We start from the raw sequence: 22,539 nt of genomic DNA on the forward strand, positions 1-22,539 counted from the left end.
CCTTGTACTAGGTAGAAAATCTTAAATTTTTCCACTTGCCTTTATGTTTATTGGTAACAATCAGTATGATCTACTATACTATGGTGTACTAAACTCACATTCCTGGGAGTCCATATTTTGAAGATCTTTTTTTCCTGTTCAAGTTCCACGGGATAAAACACAAATGTATGTCCTTCAATAAAATAATTTTACTTTAAGATATTTATATTGAAGTATGCTTATTGAATACTGTTTATGGCAGCAAAAAATGACAAAAACTAAAGTAAAATGGATTAATTATTTTCATAAAATGGAATATTTATACCTCAGTCAGAATTGAATAAAGTAGTTTGATCTGTTAGAATGAAAGGGAGAAAAGAACAGAACAGAAGCAGCTCAATGGCAACACAGATTTATTGGGAGAAAGACCTGCGGAGAGGGGGTACCAGCTAGTGCCAGAGCCCCCTTCCCACTTACAGGCTGGACCAGTTATAGGTCCGGGCAGGAGAGGTCTGGGATTTTTGTGAAAATGGGGTGGGGGCGGTGTGTTTGGCTGCTGATAATGAAAGAATTTAGTGCAGCCAGAGGTTAGGCCTGGGACCTCTCTGACAGGATGTTTCTCACAGCTCAGGCCCTGGTGGAATTTTCCACTCTGACCAGTTTGTAAAATGGTGGGGGTCTGCAAAATAGTGCAGCTTGGGCTAACATTCTTATTTCTTACTTTAGTATAAAAAGGAAAAAGGGCGTCGTTGATCATCTGGCTGCTTCCTGCTGGATAGGGGCGCCGTGATTAGGGCCTGGGTTCTGGAGCTTCCGAATGGCTTCCTTGTAGGCTCTGGTATTAGACGTAGCAAAGGTGAAGGATATTATCAATGTGTTTTTGCATGCTTGCCTGAATAAAACAATTCAGCCTTTGGGAAATGAAGCGGGATACAAGGTTAAATATGCATGACCCAATCATTAGTAACAGGAAGAGGAAGATCAGGGGTTCTAGGAAGGGGGCAACCCAGGGTATCCATCTTAGAAGGGATGATCCTTGCCACCAGGAGTAAGCAACGACGTCAAAGCTCTGCAGCCCTGTCACGAAACCTGTGAACTGCGATATGAACAATGCCAGATTCATTAACACAGAAACAGCGTTCTTCCTGGAGGTATATGAAGGTACCCCCTTTCTCAGTGGTTAGTAGGTCCAGGGCTCTCCAGTTTTGAAAGATGACTCCCACGAGGAAGTGTAATTGTTGTTGGAGACTGATAATGGAAGTGTGCATATCTTCTAGGGTGTTAGAAAGGGTTGTGAATAGCATTTGGTATGAGGTGATTGAGGTGGTTATGCCTGCTATTCCAGTGCCGAGTGCAGCAGTGATGCCTAATCCTGTTAGCAGGGTGATGAGGTGTAGAGCCCATTTATTTCTTATGGGTGAAAAGGAGATAGAGGCTTCTAAAGAAATTAGAATACTTTTGTTTGGGGGTAGGATGTTGATGGTTGGAGCTTGAAAGACCAGGGTGCAAGTTCCTTTTTCCTGGTAGGCAAAGATATCAGTTTGTATCATACAAAAAGAAGAGACGGGGTGGAGAGGCAGAAGTTGTAGGTGAAGGTAGGTAGCCATGAAAAGGTTTCGTTCTGCCAAATTGAGTAACTGCCAGTCAGAGTGGCACCTGTAAGGGCCTGATAGGGAGCCTTGGCTGGGGAGTTGATGAAGGCTGTTTGGTTTTGGAGAGAGAAATTGTCTTTGTAACTGTTAGCCATTGCTGCCCTGGTGTGGTGGCTGTAAGGTACCAGTTGCAGGTGACGGAATTGTTAAATTTTTTTTCCAGGGGGCACCTTTAAACTGGAGACATAGAGAGCAGAGTTGACGGGGGGAAGCCGGGAATTGGATGGTAGGAAAGAAGAGAGGATCCGGTGGTGAGGTGCAGGGATGTGTGGATGGTAAGTGAGCCAGAAAAGCATAACACCTTCTGCCAGGCAGAGGTGGACCTGATTTTGTAATTAGAGTGTAGAATTGATAGTCTACAGGGAGTGCAATGGTAAGAATAAGACCACATAGGGACTGAGGAACCTGTCCCACCATTGTGGCGTGGGCTGGATTAGGGTAGGTTCGGCTGAGACATAAGGTGGGTGGGGATATGAAGGAAGTTTGAGTAGAAATGGTACCCCCATATTGGTGATTCAGATGACGTTGTGTTGGTTTGTATGGATGTTAGTCCAGAAACTATTAGGTGAAGGAGGGCAACAGCCCTACCTGAAACCATGCTGAGAGAGCTGAGTTTGGAGGAAAGGTGTTCAGTTGAGTTTCCAGGTTATGAACTGGCTTCAGGGATGAATCAGCCAAGAATGGTATGGCCGAGTAAAAAATGTGTAAGCTTATGTTGGTCTGTGTCCATGTAAGTAGGTCGGCCGGAAGAGCCGTGAATCACTGGGTGTGTGTAGAAAGACAAATCCAACAGTTAGAGGAGAGGGGAGATTGTGACTGACTTAACAGGTGGTGTGTGAGGCTGACGAAGGGGGCCCAGCTGTCAGTGATTGGGGGTGGGGACTCAGAATATCCCATAAGCAGAGAAGGCAAAAGGAGAAAAAGGAGATTTGTGTAGGTGTGAAATCCTGGAAAGTGCCTTGCAGCCATAGCTCCTCGATTAGCATGAGGAATTGAGATGGATTATCTAAGGGCGTGGGGAAGGGGTACCAGGAGAGATCTGAGACAAGGTATGAAGTAAAAGATTTAAGATTGGAAGTGGAGAGTGTCATGGGCCAGTGCCTTTCAGACGGGTGACTTCTGGAATTCTTGTTAGGCACGGCGAGGTTGGTCCTGTGGGAAAGGAAGAATATTTCTGGGGTGAGGAGACTTCAGAGTGGGTCGGGTGCCTTTTAAAATTTGGAATGGTTTATACAATAGGGAAAGGATGTTAACTTTGCAGCAGCGGGGATGGTGAATATAACCTGACAGAGACCCTTCTATTTTGTTGGAGAGGGGAGGAGAGGTCTGCTACCCAGACGCAGTCTCCTGGCTGTAAGTGTAAGAAAGTGAGTTGGGAAGAATCCTCAGGTTTGGGGAGGTGAGTGTCAGCATACTGTTGGACAAAGTGTTGAGTGAGGTGCAGCGCTGGCCAGGTGTCCTATAAGGGAGGGGATGGAGCAAAGTTCTGTAGGATGAAAGAATGTCCATATGTAAGTTCAAAAGGACTTAGATTTAGAGGTTTTTGGGGGAAGGTCCTGAGGCACATGAGGGCCAAGAGAAGAAGTGATATTCAGTTTTCATTTTGATCTCTAGGGAAAGTTTTGTTAACTGTTGTTTTAAGAGGGCATTCGCCTGTTCAAATTTACCCAATGATTAGGGGTGATGGAGACTATGAAAAACCTATATGATGTTTAAAGCCTTAGAAACCTGTTGAGTGACTTGGGAGATAAATGCTGGTCAATCATCCAATTGTACAGATGAGGGGAGGCTGAATCAAGGGATGATGTGTGTGATGAAGGTATAGGCCTTTTCAGAGGTAGTAAGAAAGGCTTCTATCCACCTGAAAAGGTATCTACCATCGTGAGGAGATATCAGACTTTCTTTATGGGGTAGCATATGAGTGAAGTCAATTTGCTAATCCTGTCCCGGCAACTGGCCTTTGGGCCTGAAGGGAGGGAAAAGGAGGTGGTCTAAGGGTCCCTGAGGAGTAGTCTGACTGCAGGCAGAGCAACGTTTAGTGAGGCGGTCCAAGCTGACGGCCATTGTAAGGGAATGTATACAGGTTTTTAGAAATTGGGCAAGGGGCGATAAACCACATGGAATTGGTTATGGATGTGGGTGAGAACAGAAAGTTTTTGGGTCTTGGGTAGGATGAGTTTGTAGTCTAAGTAAAATCAGCTTTCCTTATGAATAGCCCTGGAGCCAGCAAGGCACATTTCTCTTCTTGGGTTTATGCTAGGGAAAATGGGCAATAACAATGGTGTTCTAAGGGCTGCCTGCCAGGCTGCCGAATCTGCTAAAAAGTTTCCCTTAGTTATGGCATCTGTAGCCTTTTGGTGTCCCTTGCAATGGATAATGGCAGCCTCTAGTGGCAGTTTAGCTGTCTCCATCAGCTTGTGTATGAGTTTGCCATTTATTATGGCAGTTCTTTTGGTAGTTAGAAAATCCCTTTTCCGGCCAGATTACAGCGTGAGACTGTAGGATGTGGTATGCATATTTGGAATTAGTGTAAATGTTGACCCTCTTTCCCTTTGCTAGAGTGAGGGTCCTGGTTAGGGCAAGTAATTCCGCTTGTTGTGAGGTGATATGGGGTGAGAGAGCATTGGATTCTAGCAGTTTGTTTTCGGCAATGATGGCATAGCCGGCTGCCAGATATGGTTCCTTAAAAGAGCTTCTGTCCATGAACCATGTGGGTTCCTTCCACAAAGGGGCTTCTGAAATGTGCTGGAAAGGGGAGAAGAGGGAGGCTAAGAGGTCCAGGCAAGAGTGGGAGATTCAGAATCGGAAGTACTTATAGGGAGGAGGGTGGTTGGGTTTAGAATTTTACATCTCTGGAAGGTGTTAGAGGGTTGTTGTAAGCTGGATGGCGGGAGGAAAAGAAGAGATCGATGGCTCATGAGGTCCCATAAGTTATGGGAAGATGCAATAGTAATGTGCTAGTAGAGGGTGAGTTTTTGTGCCTCTGAGGACAGCAATGTAACTGCACCCAGAACTTTCAAGCATGGAGGCCAGCCTTGGATGACAGAGTCCAGTTGTTTTCAGAAGTATGCAATGGCTTGTGAAGTATTGCCATAGGTTTGGCAGAGAAGTCCACGGGCAAGGCCTTGATTACAATGAACATACAGGGTAAAGAGTTTAGTGGGGTTGGGTAGTCCTAGTGCTGGGACATTAAAAGGATATCTTTCAGTTTTTACAAGTGGGAGTTAATGGGCAAGCTGAGTCCAAATGTTCTAGGATGGACCCACATGATGCCATGCAGAGTGGTTTGGTCAACAGGCCAAAGTTAATGATCCATAGTTGGAAGTACCCCACAAGGCCCAAAAAGGAAGGGTCCTTCTTGGTGTGGTGAAGGGGCATATCCTGTATTAGTTCCTTCCATTGGGATAGCATGGCTCAAGAATTAGGGGTTAGGGTGAGTCCAAGGTAAGTGACTTGGGTTTGGGCTACTCAAACCTTTGTAGGTAAAATCTGATATCCCTGGCCATGGAGGAAATTTAGAAGTTGGGTGATGTGTTGATGGATAGATCAAAGGAGGGACTACATAGAAAGAGGTCATCTATGTATTGAAGGAGGTTGCTAGGAGCAAGGGGAAGCTCGGTCAGATCCTCGGTGAGAGCCTGCTCAAATAGGAGGGGGCTATCCCAGAAACCCTGTGGGAGTACGAACTGTTAGGTAGAAGTGTGAGTATCTGGGTCTGACCAGGTGAAAGCAAGAAGACTTTGGGAAGCCAGATCCAAGGGAATAGTTTAAAAAAAAACTATGTTAGAATTTAATAGTTGGATGGTATGCATTTAGGAATTTATGTTAATCCCTTTACTATTGTGCCTGTTTGAAATATTTCATTATTAATGTTAAATATTATTTTGCAAAGATAAAAAGGTGTATTAATAAATTAATAGTGATATAAATACATAAATATGATAAATAATCAATTATAGTAAAATGTTAATCTTAGAAGGTTGGTTGTGAATATTTGGATGTTCAAAACCTAATTCTTTCAATATTTCTGAACGTTTAAATATTTTATAATAAAATGTTTGAGTAAAATAATAACGGATCAATTTCTGAAATGAAATGAGCAAATGATACAACAAAGTGAATATTTATTTCTAACAACCCAGCAGTTGTCTGTGTTATCTATAAATCAATGATAGGGTGAAATAAAACCTCTCGGATTGGAACAACAAATATGTGTGGTAAAATTTTTATACTAGCTTGCAATTCATTTAAATGAAAAAGAAACAAGGAAAATATTTATCCCAATGTTGCCAATACAAAGAAATAAAAATGAAAAATAATTAAAAATTGGACAAGCACTAAAAGCAGTATTTCAAAAAGTCTATTTTAAATACAATATAGAAGATGAGTCTAAGAAATATACACATATTTTATTTTCCTCAAGATTAATGACTAGAGGTTTTTCCAACATGCCTAATCCATTTAGACGAGCAAAAATAGCGGTTCTTCTCTGAAAATTATACAACAAGGAACACAGCAGTTAAGCAGAAAAATGAAAAAAAAAATTCTGAATCTGGGAAACAGAAGGAGGGCATGAAGTTCTCTTGGCTGGGACCAGCTAAATACTGGGTACAAATCCCCAGTATGGGAGAGCATGAGTGAATGCTTCTCTGCAGTCCACTTTTCCACTGGGGAATGGTGAAATCCAGGCCACAGGAGAGCACCTTAACTCCCTGAATCCCTAGCTCTATCTTGGGTAATGGCTGGGAGACTAAAACAAGGAACTGCTCTGGAAAGTGTTCCATGTACTTCCCCAGACTTGGGTACCTAAAGAAAAATGACAGTCTAGATTTTAGCTCTTAGTAAGCTCTGTGGGGTCAAGGGAGCTTGCAGCAGTGGCAGTCTTTGGCATTACAGAGATTTTCACTGGGGCATGGACAACTAGGGCTGAAACGGGAGGAGCTCCCACAGTCAGAACAGAGATAGGAGTGTAGTGTGGACTCCAGCTACTGGTACCAGAACTGAGTTTCTCTTCTAGGACCAGAGCAGGAGGAGAATTGCCTGGGAGGCATGGTATTGACCAAGTCAGTGACTTCTAATACTAGGGACTTTGTTGGAAAGTAGAAGCAAATTGCAGTGACTAGCCAAATATCCAAACTGCCTACCACAATTGGTACAGGAGAGTGAATGATGTCAGGTCTGGGGTGTGAGGGGGGAGCACATTTCACTTCTACTGGCTAAGAATGTGGCACTGGGACCACCCCTCCCTCTCTGCGCTGAGACCTTGATGAAGAAGCAGTTGCCCCTCACCCATGCATTTTTCCAGAGGCCTGAGTATCATCATGCCACCCCCAATAGGGCGGGTGCTTTAATCTACCATTGAGGAAAATAAGTGTAGGCTTCCCATGCCTGGTCCCACTTAGTTTCAATTCCAAACCAAGGCAGAACGTGAGACTCATGCCCCTGAACGTTCCATGGTATAATGCACCACCTGGGCCACTTGAGCAATTTTCTCAGATAAAGAGGTTGGGCATAAACACTTCTGCTACCACTTTAGCTGGCTCTAACCTGCAGGCACCAACTACTGGCATGCAGGTGAACCTGCACAGCCCATTACAATAACAGCCGACATAAGAACACAACACTCAGGAATGACAAAATGTTTTTATGACCACTGCTACCTGCATAAGCCATGCCACCCCAGCTGTTCAGTTCAGGAAATCATGAGCGCATTCACCCATTTAGTATACCTGGCATTTGAGAAAGATTATTTCCAATTCATGAGCATGAGATGTTTTTCCATTTGTATTATCTATAATTTATTTTGTCAGTGTTTTGCAGTTTTTCTTTCACCTTCTTGGTTAAATATATTCCTGAGTATTATTGTAGATATTGTGAATGGAATTTCCTTCTTGAGTTGGTTCTCAGCTAAGATTATTGTTGTATAAATAGGATACTGATTTTTATACCTTTCTTTTGTATCCTAAATCTGTATTGAACTCATATGTCAAGTCTAGGAGATTTTTGTTTGAATCTTTAGGATTTTATAGATATATAAGCATAACATCTGCAAATAGCAATAATATTACTTCCTCTTGTCCAACTTAGATGGCTTTTATTTCTTTCTCTTTCCTGAATGCTCTGGCTAGGACTTTTAGTTCTATATTTAGTATGAGTGGTGAAAGTTGCATTCTTGACTTATTTAAGTTCTTAGAGGAAAAGCTTTCAACTTTTCTCTATTGACTATGATGTTGGTTTTGCATTTCTTGTATATGGTCTTTGTCATTTTGAGTTATGTTCTTTTTATAGTTTATTAAGCGTTTTATCATGAAGGGATGCTAAATTTTATGAAAAGTTTTCTTTGAGTATATTGAGATGATCATATGATTTTTATTCTCAATTATTTTTATATAATGTATCACATATATTGATGTGTGTATATTGAACCATCCTTTCATCTATGTTATAAAACCCACTTGATCATTGTGTAGTATCTCTGAGCTGTGCTGTTGGATTTGGTTCACTAGTATTTTGTTGAGGATTTTTGCTTCAGTGTTCATCAGTGTTATTGGTCTGTACTTTTTCTGGTTTATATTTTCTATGTCCTTGTTTGGTTTTTATATCAGGATGATACTGGCTTCATAGGTTGAAGTAAGGGAACTTCTCTCCTCCTCACATTTTTGGAACAATTTCAGGAGTATTGGTATTAATTGTTCTTTGTAGGTTTGGTAGAATTCAGTTGTGAATCTGTATGGGTATGGATTTTTTTGCTTTGGTTTTTTTTTTTTTTTTTTTTTTTTTTAAATTACTGTTCCAATCTCCTTCTTCATTGTTGGTCTGTTCTGGATTTCTATTTATTTCTTTTACAGTTTTTGTGAGGTTAGTTGTGTCCCAAAATGTATCTATTGTCTTTGGGTTGTTAAGTTTGTGAGCATTTGTTGTTCAAAATAGTATCTGATGATCATTTTTTTGTGTATGGTATGAATTGTAGTAGTTAATCTAGCTAGTGGTTTATCAGTTATGTTCATCACTTCTTTTTGTTTTGTTTTGTTTATCAAAACAAAAAAGAAACCTTTTTTGTTTTGAAGAACCAGTTTTTTGTTTTATTGATTCCTTTGTATTGGTTTGGTTTTTGATGTAGTTTATTTAGTTCTGCCCTGATTTATTTATTTATTTGTTTGTTTGTTTGTTTTCTTCTGCTAATTTTGGGTTTGTTCTTGGTTTGGTGGTTTCTTGAGGTGTGACATTAGGTTGTTATTTTTTGATTGCTCTACTTTGTTGATGTAGGCATTTACTGCTATAAACTTTCTTCATAGCACTGGCTTTGCTATATCCCAGAAGTTCTGGTATATATTTCCATTTTTATTCATTTCAAAGATTTTCTTAAATTTCTGTCTTAACTTTATTGACCTAAATATTCAGGAGTGTGTTGTTTAATTCCCGTGCATTTGTATATTTTCAGTGTTTCCTCTTAGTATTTCTGTTTTTTCCATTGTGGTCTGAGGAGATACTTGATATGATTACAGTTTTTAAAAATGTGTTAAGACTTGTTTTGTGGCCTAACATATGACCTGTCTTGGAGAAAGTTCCATGTGCAGTGAGAAGAATGAATGTATATTCTGCAGTTGTTGGGTAGAATGTTGTATAAATGCTTGTTAGGTCCATTTGGTCTAAAATTCAACATAAATCCAAAGTTTCCTTGTTGATATTTTTTGTCTCATTGATCGGTCTAGTGCGCTAAGTGGGACACTGAAGTCCCCCATTATTAATGAATTGCTGTATATCTTTTCTTTAGGTCTACTAATATTTATTTATGAATGTGGGAGCTTTGGTGTTGGGTACATATAAATTTAGAATTGTTATATCCTCTTACTGAATTGATTACTTGGTCATATCTTCTGTAATATGATTGTCTTTTTTTACTGTTTCTGATTTAAAGACTGTTTTATCTGATATAAATATAGTGACTCCTGCTTTCTGTTTCTATTTGCACATAATATTTTTTCATACCTTACCTTCAGTCTAAATGTATCTTTACAAGTAAACTGAGTTTCTTGTAAGCTTGATATGGTTGGATCATGATTTTCTAAATCCATTTTGTTAATCTGTGTCTTTTAAGTGGAGCATTGAATCCATTTATATTTAGGGTTAATAATGATATGTTACATTTAGTTACTGTCATATTGTTAAAAAATAAAAATGTATAAAATTATTATCCAGCTGTTTTATAAATTCTTTATTTTTCTCTATTAGTCTTTGGTGATATTCTATTGAATCACCATTTGATTTATTTCTCTTCATCTTTTGTGTGATGGTTTTATAATACCTGTGAGGTATGTTTTTCTGGGTGTTTTCGTGATGGTGAATATTGACTTTTAATTTCCATGTTTAGGATTCCTTTGGACATTTCTCGTAAGTTAGTGCAGTAGTGATGAATTTCTTCAGCGTTTGCTTCTCTGGAAATTATTTCTCCTTCTTTGAAGCTTAATCTAACTGGATACAAAATTGTTGATTGCAGCTTTCTCTTAAGCATTTGATAATACTATCCCATTCTGTTCTGACTTTTAAGTTTTCTGCTAGTATGTCTTCACTTAGTCTAACAGGGTTTCCTTGTGGTTCAGTAGACACTTTTCTCTTGATAATTTTACAATTCTTTTTTCACATTTTTTTTAGACAGTCTGATGAGAGTATGCTATAGTGAATGCCTTTTTATAATGTATTTTCCAAGAGATTGTTGGTCCCCCCCCCTATGTGTATGTCTACAATTCTTTGCATAATCTGGAAGCTTTCATCAATTATTTCTTTAAATAGGTTTTCTATCATTTAAAAAAATTTTATTCCTTTTTGGGAATACAATTTGAAAGTTTGGTAGCTCTTAGTCCTATGAGTCTTGAAGGCCTTTCTGATTGTGTTTTATTCTTTTTAAAAGTTTTTGTCTTCATGGACTATTTCAACACACATGTCTTCAAGTTCTGAGATTCTTTATTTTCCTTGTTCTGGTATATTGTTGAAAAATTTGGCATGATTTCTAAAAGATATTTATATTCTTGATAAGTTGTTTGTTTATATTCTGAATTGATTTTGTATTTCTTTGTATTGGTTTCAGATTTTTTCTTGCATTTCATTGAGATTTTTAAAAATCAATATTCTGACTTATTTGGCATTTTGAGGATTTTTTTGTTAGAATCTATTGCTAGAGAATTATTGTGTTCCTTTGAAAGTGTCATAATACCTTGATTTTTCATGATCCTTGTATCTTTACATTGATCTCTGCATATCTGGGGTATCAGTCTTTTATTATTTTCGAATTTACTTTCATGGAGAAGGCTATTCTTGATGTGACTCTGGTGTATGTTGTGTAAGGCTGTTTGGCTGTGTGCAGTGGCAAAGATTGTATGATTTCCTTGCTTATAAATACCCTTAATATGATCTTTCTCAAATGCCAATAAAAGTCCCTTAGATCCACTACAGAGAAGTGTGTGGTAGATGGGGGCATATGGGAGAGTAGAGTATAGGGGTTGTGGACCACTGGATAGGTTGGTACATCCACTTGGTAAATGACATGGAGATCCTGGACCAAGGGGCAAAATCTGTCTGTTTTTTTGACAGCCAAAACAAGGGTGTTGTGGGGAGAGCTAACAGGTTTGAGAATCTGAGCTTGTAAAAGCTTACAGATAACAGGATTGAGGCCCCTGAGGCTGGCTGGGCAAAGGGGATATTGAGGCTGATGAAGGAAAATGGAGGAGTCTTGGTAGGTTATTTTGACTGGGATGTGATGTGTGGCTATTGTGGGTTTAGAAACGTTCCACACTTCAGGATTGACAGAAGGTAACAGATGGATAGTGAAGATGAGGGGGAGGAGAGGGAAGCATCTGGGCAGCAGAGTAAAGTAAAAGGGGTAGAATTGGAGGAGGCTAGTTGTATGGAGGCCTGGAGTTTACTCAGTATGTTCCACCCCAAGATAAGGGTAGGACACTAAGGGATAATCAGGAAGGAGTGGATGAAGGGGGTATTGAATAGGTTGCATAATAGAGGACCAATCTGTGCCTAGAGGGGATTCCATTGACTCTCACAATAGAGATAGAAGAACTGAGGAGGGGTCGAGAATATTCTGATAAAACTGAGTAACTAGTTCCCAGATCTAAAAGGAAGAGTATGGGCTTACCAGAGACTGACAGCGTTACCCTGGGTTCTGAGGTGGTGAAGGCGGTGGGGGCAGCAGACCCTGGACCCCGTCAGTCTTCAGCAGCCAGGTCTAGAATGCTTGCCAGACTGGAACCTGGGTTGCGGGACCTGTTTGAGCAAGCAGGGTGAAGAGTCTTGTTGAGCGCAATCTGACTTCCACTGTCCTTTGATATCACAGATGGGGCAAGGTTTTGAGGGCAGTATGAGATTGGGGCAGACTCTTGCCCAGGGACCCTGTTGGCTACACTTAAAACAGGCTCCTGATGGGGACTGTCATGAGGTTGAGGATTTTTGTATGCATTGGGGAATCCTGTTGTATGGCAGCTGCCAGTATCTGGTATTTAGCCTGGTCTCTTTTAAACTTTGGGGTTTTATTTCTTCCTCTCTATTGTTAAAGACCTTGAAAACTACTGTGATTAAGTCTCTTTGGGAGGTTTGAGGGCCATCCTCCAGTCTTTGGAGTTTCTTTTGGATGTCGGGGGCTGACTGGGAAATGAAGCGTAAGTGGAGGTAGATTCTGTCCTCGACAGTGTCAGGGCTTAAGGTGGTATATTTAATCATGGCCTCTGAAAGGTGGAAGAAAAAAGAGCAGGGTTTTTGTCAGGGGCCTTGAGTGATTTCTTTATCTTTTCATACTTGATAGCCTTAAGGGCGGTTTTATTCTTGCCAGTTAGGAGGCATGTTATCATATGGCCTAGTTTCTGTCTGTCTGCAGAAGCCACCTGATAATCCCAATTGGGGTCAGCTCTGGGAATAGCTAGGGTTGCGATTGGGTTATAGGCAGCATCTTGTCAGTGGAGGGTGTCTGCTTGGGCCTGATCCAGATATGTTCCCTGTTCTCCAGGGTGAGGGAGGAGGAGAGGATGACATAAATGTCATGCTAGGTAAGGTTGTAAGATTGAGTGATATACAGAAATTCCTTGTGGAAGGATGTGGGATCTGTGGAAAAGGAGCAAAGTTTCTTTTCAATCTGAGAGACACCAGCTACAGGGAAGGGAACATGAACTCAGACTATGCCTTCAGTCTCCATAACTTCCCACAAGGGGAAGATGTCAGAGGGCCTCTGGGCCTGTGCCTGGTTTTCAGCAGCAGAAGGGGGCTGGGAATGAGATCAGTTATGGTGGGGAAAGGATAGAGATGAGAGATAGGAATAAGGGGGTGGTAGAGCCAAAGGGGAAGGAGGAGGAGATGGTGGTGGGAGTGGGGCTGGGGGGCAGGTAGGGATTCGGCAGCTGGATAAAAATCGGAGGAGGAGGAGGAGGGCTTGTCTGGAAGGGGAGGCATTTTGGCAGATTTCTTGTTTAAGAGCAGCAGCTGGTAAGATGAACAGGACTGACAGACGGAACTGGCAAAAGCCTGGATATAGGGCATCTCGGACCACTTGCCATTGTGCTGGAGGAAATTTTCTAAATCATGTTGAATTTGAAAGTCAAAAGTCCCATCTGGGCCAGCAGCCATCATTGTCCAACTTATACTGGGGTCAGGCCACATTACAAAGGAAAATAAGGCATTTAGTTTTAATGGAGTCTGCCAATCCCAGTGTTCAGAGGTTCCAGATGAGACATCTGACAGGGGTGTCTTGAGGGGATTTCGAGGAGCCCTGTCCCATGTGAGTGGCTGGGAGGGTGAAAAATGTGAAGTAGGGGAGTGAGTATCCCAATTACAACCATGAGAAGGGATCGAGAAGAGCCAGGGTGCTCCTCGCAGCTCTCCACGGTCCCCCAGAAACCAGAGTGGTCAGACCGTGAGCATTCTGAGGGTATCCCCTGACAAGGCAGGCCAGAGTCACCCAGTGGTGACCGGGGAATCCTCTTACCTGGCACTGGGGTTTTCTAGCTAACAGGTAGAAATATGAGAGGAATCCAGAGGGTGGAAAAGGAAACTCATCCACAATTGGAGGCCGGTGTTAGATGCAATGGGAGTGGTCCTTGCCAGAGCCACAGAGAGGAAAGAGGGGGAAGGAGAAAGTGGTGGGAGGATGGGGCCAAGAGAAAGGATTCCTCCATAGAAAGATGAAAATGGACAGGGCTTGGAACCGGAGGCCAATCAGGATTTGGGAATTAGCCCGACGCCAGCTGCCGCTGCCTCTTCCTTCCCAGGTTGCAAGGAAGTACCTCTCTGTTGTGGGATCCAGACCCCATCCCAGGTTTTGGCACCAAATGTTAGAACGAAAGGGAGAAAGGAATGGAGCAGAGGCGGCTCAAGGGCAACACAGGTTTATTGGGAGAAAGGCCTGCAGCTAGCATCGGAGCCCCAGTCCTTCTTACAGGTTGGGGCAGTTCTAGGCCTGGGCAGGAGAGGTTGGGGATGGTTGAGAAAATGGGGCGGGGGCGGTGTATTCGGCTGTTGATAAAGGAAGGAATTTACTGCAGTCAGGGTTAGACGTGGAACCTGACAGGATGAATTTATTGCCGTCAGGGTTTAGGCCTGGGACCATTCCAACAGGATGTTTCTCACAGCTCAGGCCCCGGTGGAATTTTCCACTCTGATCGGAGTTGTAAAATGGTGACGGTCTGCAAAATGGTGTGATGGGCTAACACGATCAACATGCATCAATTTCACAGACAAAATATTGGGCGGAACACCCCAGGATAATATACAAAATGAAACTGTTTTGGTAAATACTGTAAACTGCAAAACAACATAAACGTTATTTTTATATACTAAAATATGTACTAGGATCTTAATAATATACATGGAAAGATAAACATAAGAAGGAGACGGAAATGGGATCACATTATAGCACAAAAAATGTTTTAATTTCATTTGTAATGAATTATTTGTTTAAAGAGAAGCTAAAGCAAGTATAAAAATGTTAGAATTTAATAGTTGGATGGTATGCATTTAGGAATTTATGTTAATCCCTTTACTATTGTGCCTGTTTGAAATATTTCATTATTAATGTTAAATATTATTTTGCAAAGATAAAAAGGTGTATTAATAAATTAATAGTGATATAAATACATAAATATGATAAATAATCAATTATAGTAAAATGTTAATCTTAGAAGGTTGGTTGTGAATATTTGGATGTTCAAAACCTAATTCTTTCAATATTTCTGAACGTTTAAATATTTTATAATAAAATGTTTGAGTAAAATAATAACGGATCAATTTCTGAAATGAAATGAGCAAATGATACAACAAAGTGAATATTTATTTCTAACAACCCAGCAGTTGTCTGTGTTATCTATAAATCAATGATAGGGTGAAATAAAACCTCTCGGATTGGAACAACAAATATGTGTGGTAAAATTTTTATACTAGCTTGCAATTCATTTAAATGAAAAAGAAACAAGGAAAATATTTATCCCAATGTTGCCAATACAAAGAAATAAAAATGAAAAATAATTAAAAATTGGACAAGCACTAAAAGCAGTATTTCAAAAAGTCTATTTTAAATACAATATAGAAGATGAGTCTAAGAAATATACACATATTTTATTTTCCTCAAGATTAATGACTAGAGGTTTTTCCAACATGCCTAATCCATTTAGACGAGCAAAAATAGCGGTTCTTCTCTGAAAATTATACAACAAGGAACACAGCAGTTAAGCAGAAAAATGAAAAAAAAAATTCTGAATCTGGGAAACAGAAGGAGGGCATGAAGTTCTCTTGGCTGGGACCAGCTAAATACTGGGTACAAATCCCCAGTATGGGAGAGCATGAGTGAATGCTTCTCTGCAGTCCACTTTTCCACTGGGGAATGGTGAAATCCAGGCCACAGGAGAGCACCTTAACTCCCTGAATCCCTAGCTCTATCTTGGGTAATGGCTGGGAGACTAAAACAAGGAACTGCTCTGGAAAGTGTTCCATGTACTTCCCCAGACTTGGGTACCTAAAGAAAAATGACAGTCTAGATTTTAGCTCTTAGTAAGCTCTGTGGGGTCAAGGGAGCTTGCAGCAGTGGCAGTCTTTGGCATTACAGAGATTTTCACTGGGGCATGGACAACTAGGGCTGAAACGGGAGGAGCTCCCACAGTCAGAACAGAGATAGGAGTGTAGTGTGGACTCCAGCTACTGGTACCAGAACTGAGTTTCTCTTCTAGGACCAGAGCAGGAGGAGAATTGCCTGGGAGGCATGGTATTGACCAAGTCAGTGACTTCTAATACTAGGGACTTTGTTGGAAAGTAGAAGCAAATTGCAGTGACTAGCCAAATATCCAAACTGCCTACCACAATTGGTACAGGAGAGTGAATGATGTCAGGTCTGGGGTGTGAGGGGGGAGCACATTTCACTTCTACTGGCTAAGAATGTGGCACTGGGACCACCCCTCCCTCTCTGCGCTGAGACCTTGATGAAGAAGCAGTTGCCCCTCACCCATGCATTTTTCCAGAGGCCTGAGTATCATCATGCCACCCCCAATAGGGCGGGTGCTTTAATCTACCATTGAGGAAAATAAGTGTAGGCTTCCCATGCCTGGTCCCACTTAGTTTCAATTCCAAACCAAGGCAGAACGTGAGACTCATGCCCCTGAACGTTCCATGGTATAATGCACCACCTGGGCCACTTGAGCAATTTTCTCAGATAAAGAGGTTGGGCATAAACACTTCTGCTACCACTTTAGCTGGCTCTAACCTGCAGGCACCAACTACTGGCATGCAGGTGAACCTGCACAGCCCATTACAATAACAGCCGACATAAGAACACAACACTCAGGAATGACAAAATGTTTTTATGACCACTGCTACCTGCATAAGCCATGCCACCCCAGCTGTTCAGTTCAGGAAATCATGAGCGCATTCACCCATTTAGTATACCTGGCATTTGAGAAAGATTATTGGCATTTGAGAAAGATCATATTAAGGGTATTTATAAGCAAGGAAATCATACGATTTTTGCCACTGCACACAGCCAAACAGCCTTACACAACATACACCAGAGTCACATCAAGAATAGCCTTCTCCATGAAAGTAAATTCGAAAATAATAAAAGACTGATACCCCAGATATGCAGAGATCAATGTAAAGATACAAGGATCATGAAAAATCAAGGTATTATGACACTTTCAAAGGATCACAATAATTCTCTAGCAATAGATTCTAACAAAAAATCCTCAAAATGCCAAATAAGTCAGAATATTGATTTTTAAAAAGCTCAATGAAATGCAAGAAAAAATCTGAAACCAATACAAAGAAATACAAAATCAATTCAGAATATAAACAATCAACTTATCAAGAATATAAATATCTTTTAGAAATCATGCCAAATTTTTCAACAATATACCAGAACAAGCAAAATAAAGAATCTCAGAACTTGAAGACATGTGTGTTGAAATAGTCCATGAAGACAAAAACTTTTAAAAAGAATAAAATACAATCAGAAAGGCCTTCAAGACTCATAGGACAAAGAGCTACCAAACTTTCAAATTGTATTCCCAAAAAGGAATAAAATTTTTTTAAATGATAGAAAACCTATTTAAAGAAATAATTGATGAAAGCTTCCAGATTATGCAAAGAAATGTAGACATACACAAACGGGGGGACCAACAATCTCTTGGAAAATACATTATAAAAAGGCATTCACTATAGCATACTCTCATCAGACTGTCTAAAAAAATGTGAAAAAAGAATTGTAGGGGGGCGGAGCAAGATGGCCGAATAGGAACAGCTCCAGTCTCCAACTCCCAGCGCGAGCGACACAGAAGACCGGTGATTTCTGCATTTTCAACTGAGGTACTGGGTTCATCTCACTGGGGAGTGCCGGACGATCGGTGCTGGTCAGCTGCTGCAGCCCGACCAGCTAGAGCTGAAGCAGGGCGAGGCATTGCCTCACCTGGGAAGCGCAAGGGGGAAGGGAATCCCTTTTCCTAGCCAGGGGAACTGAGACAAACAACACCTGGAAAATCGGGTAACTCCCACCCCAATACTGCGCTTTAAGCAAACAGGCACACCAGGAGATCATATCCCACACATGGCCGGGAGGGTCCCACACCCACGGAGCCTCCCTCATTGCTAGCACAGCAGTCTGTGATCTACCGGCAAGGCAGCAGCGAGGCTGGGGGAGGGGCGCCCGCCATTGCTGAGGCTTAAGTAGGTAAACAAAGCTGCTGGGAAGCTCGAAGTGGGTGGAGCTCACAGCAGCTCAAGGAAACCTGCCTGTCTCTGTAGACTCACCTCTGGGGACAGGGCAATAACAAACACAGCTGAAACCTCTGCAGACGCAAACGATTCTGTCTGACAGCTTTGAAGAGAGCAGTGGATCTCCCAACACGGAGGTTGAGATCTGAGAAGGGACAGACTCCCTGCTCAAGTGAGTCCCTGACCCCTGAGTAGCCTAACTGGGAGACATCCCCCACTAGGGGCAGTCTGACACCCCACACCTCACAGGGTGGAGTACACCCCTGAGAGGAAGCTTCCAAAGCAAGAATCAGACAGGTACACTCGCTGTTCAGAAATATTCTATCTTCTGCAGCCTCTGCTGCTGATACCCAGGCAAACAGGGTCTGGAGTGGACCTCAAGCAATCTCCAACAGACCTACAGCTGAGGGTCCTGACTGTTAGAAGGAAAACTATCAAACAGGAAGGACACCTACACCAAAACCCCATCAGTACATCACCATCATCAAAGACCAGAGGCAGATAAAACCACAAAGATGGGGAAAAAGCAGGGCAGAAAAGCTGGAAATTCAAAAAATAAGAGCGCATCTCCCCCGGCAAAGGAGCGCAGCTCATCGCCAGCAACGGATCAAAGCTGGACGGAGAATGACTTTGACGAGATGAGAGAAGAAGGCTTCAGTCCATCAAATTTCTCAGAGCTAAAGGAGGAATTACGTACCCAGCGCAAAGAAACTAAAAATCTTGAAAAAAAAGTGGAAGAATTGATGGCTAGAGTAATTAATGCAGAGAAGGTCATAAACGAAATGAAAGAGATGAAAACCATGACACGAGAAATACGTGACAAATGCACAAGCTTCAGTAACCGACTCGATCAACTGGAAGAAAGAGTATCTGCGATTGAGGATCAAATGAATGAAATGAAGCGAGAAGAGAAACCAAAAGAACAAAGAAGAAAAAGAAAGGAACAAAGCCTGCAAGAAGTATGGGATTATGTAAAAAGACCAAATCTACATCTGATTGGGGTGCCTGAAAGTGAGGAGGAAGATGGAACCAAGTTGGAAAACACTCTTCAGGATATCATCCAGGAGAACTTCCCCAACCTAGTAGGGCAGGCCAACATTCAAATCCAGGAAATACAGAGAACGCCACAAAGATACTCCTCGAGAAGCGCAACTCCAAGACACATAATTGCCAGATTCACCAAAGTTGAAATGAAGGAAAAAATCTTAAGGGCAGCCAGAGAGAAAGGTCGGGTTACCCACAAAGGGAAGCCCATCAGACTAACAGCAGATCTCTCGGCAGAAACTCTCCAAGCCAAAAGAGAGTGGGGGCCAATATTCAACATTCTTAAAGAAAAGAATTTTCAACCCAGAATTTCATATCCAGCCAAACTAAGTTTCATAAGTGAAGGAGAAATAAAATCCTTTACAGATAAGCAAATGCTTACAGATTTTGTCACCACTAGGCCTGCCTTACAAGAGACCCTGAAGGAAGCACTCAACATGGAAAGGAACAACCGGTACCAGCCATTGCAAAAACATGCCAAAATGTAAAGACCATCGAGGCTAGGAAGAAACTGCATCAACTAACGAGCAAAATAACCAGTTAATATCATAATGGCAGGATCAAGTTCACACATAACAATCTTAACCTTAAATGTAAATGGACTAAATGCTCCAATTAAAAGACACAGACTGGCAAACTGGATAAAGAGTCAAGACCCATCAGTCTGCTGTATTCAGGAGACCCATCTCACACGCAGAGACATACATAGGCTCAAAATAAAGGGATGGAGGAAGATTTACCAAGCCAATGGAGAACAAAAAAAAGCGGGGGTTGCAATACTAGTCTCTGATAAAACAGACTTTAAACCATCAAAGATCAAAAGAGACAAAGAAGGCCATTACATAATGGTAAAGGGATCAATTCAACAGGAAGAGCTAACAATCCTAAATATATATGCACCCAATACAGGAGCACCCAGATTCATAAAGCAAGTCCTTAGAGACTTACAAAGAGACTTAGACTCCCATACAATAATAATGGGAGACTTCAACACTCCACTGTCAACATTAGACAGATCAACAAGACAGAAAGTTAACAAGGATATCCAGGAATTGAACTCATCTCTGCAGCAAGCAGAACTAATAGACATCTATAGAACTCTCCACCCCAAATCAACAGAATATACATTCTTTTCAGCACCACATCGTACTTACTCCAAAATGGACCACGTAATTGGAAGTAAAGCACTCCTCAGCAAATGTACAAGAACAGAAATTATAACAAACTGTCTCTCAGATCACAGTGCAATCAAACTAGAACTCAGGACTAAGAAACTCAATCCAAACCGCTCAACTACATGGAAACTGAACAACCTGCTCCTGAATGACTACTGGGTAAATAACGAAATGAAGGCAGAAATAAAGATGTTCTTTGAAACCAATGAGAACAAAGATACAACATACCAGAATCTCTGGGACACATTTAAAGCAGTGTGTAGAGGGAAATTTATAGCACTAAATGCCCACAAGAGAAAGCAGGAAAGATCTAAAATTGACACTCTAACATCACAATTAAAAGAACTAGAGAAGCAAGAGCAAACACATTCGAAAGCTAGCAGAAGGCTAGAAATAACTAAGATCAGAGCAGAACTGAAGGAGATAGAGACACAAAAAACCCTCCAAAAAATCAATAAATCCAGGAGATGGTTTTTTGAAAAGATCAAGAAAATTGACAGACCACTAGCAAGACTAATAAAGAAGAAAAGAGAGAAGAATCAAATCGACGCAATTAAAAATGATAAAGGGGATATCACCACCGACCCCACAGAAATACAAACTACCATCAGAGAATACTATAAACACCTCTACGCAAACAAACTGGAAAATCTAGAAGAAATGGATAATTTCCTGGACACTTACACTCTTCCAAGACTAAACCAGGAAGAAGTTGAATCCCTGAATAGACCAATAGCAGGCTGTGAAATTGAGGCAATAATTAACAGCCTACCAACCAAAAAAAGTCCAGGACCAGATGGATTCACAGCTGAATTCTACCAGAGGTACAAGGAGGAGTTGGTACCATTCCTTCTGAAAGTATTCCAATCAATAGAAAAAGAGGGAATCCTCCCTAACTCATTTTATGAGGCCAACATCATCCTGATACCAAAGCCTGGCAGAGACACAACAAAAAAAGAGAATTTTGGACCAATATCCCTGATGAACATCGATGCAAAAATCCTCAATAAAATACTGGCAAACCGGATTCAGCAACACATCAAAAAGCTTATCCACCATGATCAAGTGGGCTTCATCCCTGGGATGCAAGGCTGGTTCAACATTCGCAAATCAATAAACATAATCCAGCATATAAACAGAACCAAAGACAAGAACCACATGATTATCTCAATAGATGCACAAAAGGCTTTTGACAAAATTCAACAGCCCTTCATGCTAAAAACGCTCAATAAATTCGGTATTGATGGAACGTACCTCAAAATAATAAGAGCTATTTATGACAAACCCACAGCCAATATTATACTGAATGGGCAAAAACGGGAAAAATTCCCTTTGAAAACTGGCACAAGACAGGTATGCCCTCTCTCACCACTCCTATTCAACATAGTGTTGGAAGTTCTGGCTAGGGCAATTAGGCAAGAGAAAGAAATCAAGGGTATTCAGTTAGGAAAAGAAGAAGTCAAACTGTCCCTGTTTGCAGATGACATGATTGTATATTTAGAAAACCCCATTGTCTCAGCCCAAAATCTCCTTAAGCTGATAAGCAACTTCAGCAAAGTCTCAGGATACAAAATTAATGTGCAAAAATCACAAGCATTCTTATACACCAGTAACAGACAAACAGAGAGCCAAATCAGGAATGAACTTCCATTCACAATTACTTCAAAGAGAATAAAATACTAGGAATCCAACTTACAAGGGATGTAAGGACCTCTTCAAGGAGAACTACAAACCACTGCTCAGTGAAATAAAAGAAGACACAAACAAATGGAAGAACATACCATGCTCATGGATAGGAAGAATCAATATCGTGAAAATGGCCATACTGCCCAAGGTAATTTATAGATTCAATGCCATCCCCATCAAGCTACCAATGAGTTTCTTCACAGAATTGGAAAAAACTGCTTTAAAGTTCATATGGAACCAAAAAAGAGCCTGCATTGCCAAGACAATCCTAAGTCAAAAGAACAAAGCTGGAGGCATCACGCTACCTAACTTCAAACTATACTACAAGGGTACAGTAACCAAAACAGCATGGTACTGGTACCAAAACAGAGATATAGACCAATGGAACAGAACAGAGTCCTCAGAAATAATACCACACATCTACAGCCATCTGATCTTTGACAAACCTGAGAGAAACAAGAAATGGGGAAAGGATTCCCTATTTAATAAATGGTGCTGGGAAAATTGGCTAGCCATAAGTACAAAGCTGAAACTGGATCCTTTCCTTACTCCTTATACGAAAATTAATTCAAGATGGATTAGAGACTTAAATGTTAGACCTAATACCATAAAAATCCTAGAGGAAAACCTAGGTAGTACCATTCAGGACATAGGCATGGGCAAAGACTTCATGTCTAAAACACCAAAAGCAACGGCAGCAAAAGCCAAAATTGACAAATGGGATCTCATTAAATTAAAGAGCTTCTGCACAGCAAAAG

At 41.1% G+C, this 22,539-nt stretch overlaps 1 long non-coding RNA gene across 1 annotated transcript in view; it reads right to left on the bottom strand.

The window, feature by feature from the left end:
* Positions 1-375: 375 nt before the first annotated feature.
* LOC114674933 (uncharacterized) overlaps positions 376-22,539 on the bottom strand; it is a 165,965-nt gene continuing 143,801 nt past the window's right edge. The window contains exons 3-4 of the long non-coding RNA XR_013412667.1: positions 11,776-11,903; positions 376-2,783 (exon numbers count right to left, since the gene is read on the bottom strand). This is a non-coding gene — a long non-coding RNA (uncharacterized LOC114674933). The remainder of the gene's footprint in view (positions 2,784-11,775; positions 11,904-22,539) is intronic.

The sequence above is a fragment of the Macaca mulatta genome, chromosome X (assembly GCF_049350105.2).
Source record: "Macaca mulatta isolate MMU2019108-1 chromosome X, T2T-MMU8v2.0, whole genome shotgun sequence".
Lineage (NCBI taxonomy): Eukaryota > Metazoa > Chordata > Mammalia > Primates > Cercopithecidae > Macaca > Macaca mulatta.